The following is a 3,954-nucleotide window of genomic DNA, read 5'->3' as shown; positions in this document are numbered from 1 at the left end:
GTTACACCACAGACGCTTTCAGGAGAGATGGAATTCACTAATTAATTTAAATTTTCTCAAACACTTGTCGAAGATGTGTTTCATATTTCAAATGTTTTTTCTTATAGATTAGATTGATTCGAATTATAAATATGTTCTCATTTTCCTTTTCTCTTCTTTTTTGCATAATAATGTTAATTATTATCATTATTATTATATACTATTACTATTTATGCCATTCATCACCGTCATAATTATTATCATTTTTATCATTATCATTGTTTTTCTCATTAGTATCATTATCATTTTTATTATGATTTTCATTGCTATCATCACTATGATCATAAATGTTAATAATATCATCGTCCTTATTATCAATTTATAATAATAATAATAATAATAATAATTATTATTATTATTATTAAAGATATCTATATACACGATAGATAAACAGACTGATAGATAGATAAATTGATAGATGAATAAATAGATATATAAACAGATAGATAAATGGATAGATAGATAATATACAGATAGATAGATAGATAGTTTAATTATGTAGGGATAAATAGACAGACAGATACTGTCATCACAGCTGCTGGTGTTGATAGAACCCCATTTACCCCAATTCCCATTTCACAAGGGCTGTTGCTGATCTTTATTATCATTATGCTTATTTGCCTCCTTTCTTCTGATCGCCCTTACCACTGTTGTTGCGATTATTGATGTTACTGCCATTTTCGTCTTTATCCTTCGTGTCTTTCTTTTTCCTTATCTTTCGCTTTCTTTCCATCTATCATCTCCGTGTCCGTCTTTCTCCCACACATGATAGATGGGCTCTTTTTATCTATCTAATATCTCTGTCTATCTATTTACCTATTTGTGTATCTTTATATATCTATTCACTTATCTATCAATCTGTCTATCCATTCATCTAGCTATTTTTCTATCTATATATAAATCTGTTTATCTGTTTATCTATATATCAATCTATCTATCAATCTATCTATCCATCTATCTATCTATCTATCTATCTATCTATCTATCTATCTATCTATCTATCTATCTATCTATCTATCTATCTATATCTGTTTGTCTATCTATCTGTCTGTTTATTTATCTGTTTATCTGTCTGCCTTCTAATCTATCTATCTATCTATCTATCTATCTATCTATCTATATCTGTTTGTCTATCTATCTGTCTGTTTATTTATCTGTTTATCTGTCTGCCTTCTATAGAACCATGTATCTCTTTATCTATCTATCTTTCTATGTACCAGATAGATACATAAAGTAAAGGATAGATATATATACGGACAAAGATATATATGTAAGCAGAGATAGATAGATGGAGAGGAGAGAAAGAGATATGGAGAGAGAGTGCGTGTATTTTGCCATCCATATATGTATAACCTCATACTCACACACACACACACACACACACACACACACACACACACACACACACACACACACACACACACACACACACACACACACACACCTTTTAGTATCTTTTAGTGTCATTTATATAAAAAGGCATCTCAGTCTCTCTCTCTGTCTACTTCTTTTCTCTCCCCCCCCATCTCTCTCTCTCTCAATGTAGTCTATGTAATCTATTTTTATGTTTTACTAAACTAATAAATATAGTTCTTAAATAGTGCATTTTATTATTATTGTAGCAATACGGTGTGTACATTCTTAGAATTATCTATGTTTACCATGCGTTAAAATGAATAAAAATTGGAAAATGATTATATGTATATATATATATATATATATATATATATATATATATATATATATATTCTAATGTGATGTAGTAGTGTGTATATGGACAGAATAGCCTCACCCCCATGGGTCCCCCCCTATGTACCTAACGTGTCATAACAGGAAGTGACCTAATGACTTCCGGAAGTAATTACCGTAATCGATTACGGGAAATCAGTAACCTTGACTAATGATGGAGAACACCCACACCTGAAGGGGTGCCCCCCCCCCTCCTCCCTTTCCTCTCCAAAACAACAACAATAATAATGAGAATACGAGAAAGAGGAAGAAGAAGAAGAAGAGGAACAACAAACAAACATGGATCCTGTTGCCGCAGGTCAAACTGTTATCCTAAGAGCAGGTGTCACAGGTTCCACCACCCCAACCCCTCACCCAAAAACACCTTGGACACAGCAGCCTCACCCCCATGGGCCCCCCCCTATGTACCTAACGTGTCATAACAGGAAGTGCCCTAATAACTTCCGGAAGTAATTACCGTAATCGATTATGGGAAATCAGTAACCGTGACTAATGATGGAGAACACGCACACCTGAAGGATGCCCCCCTCCCTTTCCTCTCCAAAACAATAATAATAATAAGGAGAATACGAGAAAGAGAAAGAAGAAGAGAAAGAAGATGAAGAAGTACAACAAACAAACATGCACCCAGCTGCCAACATTTCGGTACCCCACTCCTCCTCTCTAGAGCAATAATGATAAGAGGAGAGGAAGAAGAATAAGAAGAAAAGGAAGAAGATGAAGACAGGAAGAAGTAGACAAACAAACTAACATGCATTATCCCCATACCCCAAACACGCTATGGACAGAATAGCCTCACCTCCATAAGTACCGCCCTATGTACCTAACGTGTCATAACAGGAAGTGCCCTAATGACTTCCGGAAGTAATTACTGTAATCAATTACTGAAAATATATAACCGTGACTAATGAGGGAGAATACGCTCACCTGAATTCTGTCCTCTCCTCTCCAAAACAATAATAATAATATTGAGAATGAAAGGCAGAAGAAAAAGGAAATTTGTACTCTGCTTACATAGGTCAAACTATCAACCTGAGAGCAAGTGTCACTGGTTCCACCTCCTCCTCCATTCCTGCAGGTCACAGGAAGAAGAAGATGAAGAAGAACAACAAACAAACACGGATCCTGTTGACACAGGTCAAACTATCATCTTGAGAGCAGGTGCCACAGGTTCCACCAACCCCCACCACCACCTCACCCAAAAACACCACGGACAAAATTATTCACCCCCATGGTGCCCTCTTACCCCATAACGTACGTACCTGACATAGGTCAAACTATCTAAGACCAGGTGTCACAGGATCTCCACCACCACACACCCCTTCACCCAAACACACCCTGCACATATTGGCTCACCACTATAGCTACCCCTTAACGTGTCACGACAGGAAGCAGGCCTAATGACTTCCGAAAGTAATCATCATAATCGATTACTGAAAATCAATAACCGTGACTAATGAGGGAGAATACGCACACCCGAAAAATGCCCTCTCCTCTCCAAAAACAATAATAATAATATTGAGAATGAAAGGCTGAAGAACAAACAAATATGCACCCTGCTGACATGGGCCAAACTATCAACCTGAGAGCAGGTGCCACAGGTTCCACACCCTCCCCCTTTCCTGTAGGAAGAAGAGAAGAAGCAGACAAACAAACAAACAAGCACCAATCTGCAGGTGTTACAGGTGATTCACCCCTTCCAGCTTCCCCACATACCCCCTCACCAAAAGCAATGATAATGGCTATACCTCATGTCTCAACATGTAAGAGGAAGAAGATGAATAGACAAACAAACAAACATGTACACAGCTGCTGACAGAGGTCAGGGTATTGATCCAATAATAGGTGTTACCTCCTACCCCCCCCCCCTCCTTCTCAGGTCGAAAGAGGGTCATTTCCGGCGTGAGTTAGGTCACATAGCTATTCATCGTGTTTAAGCTTGTAGCAAAACAAACTGCACAATAGACCGATGGACAAATTAGCTCCCCCCCGCCACCCTCCGCAAGTACTAACTAAAGAGCTAATGCACCCACCAGCATTAGATTGCCATAGATGTGTGATCAAAGACATGGCTAATGAGCGTGAAATAATCAATAACCATACCTCACCCTGTTCCTCGCCCAAACACTGCGTAGCCACAGGTCATCAAAAGAGGGCAAAGAAATA

The sequence above is a fragment of the Penaeus vannamei genome, chromosome 11, assembly GCF_042767895.1.
Source record: "Penaeus vannamei isolate JL-2024 chromosome 11, ASM4276789v1, whole genome shotgun sequence".
NCBI classification, from domain to species: domain Eukaryota; kingdom Metazoa; phylum Arthropoda; class Malacostraca; order Decapoda; family Penaeidae; genus Penaeus; species Penaeus vannamei.
This window is presented reverse-complemented; position numbering follows the sequence as displayed.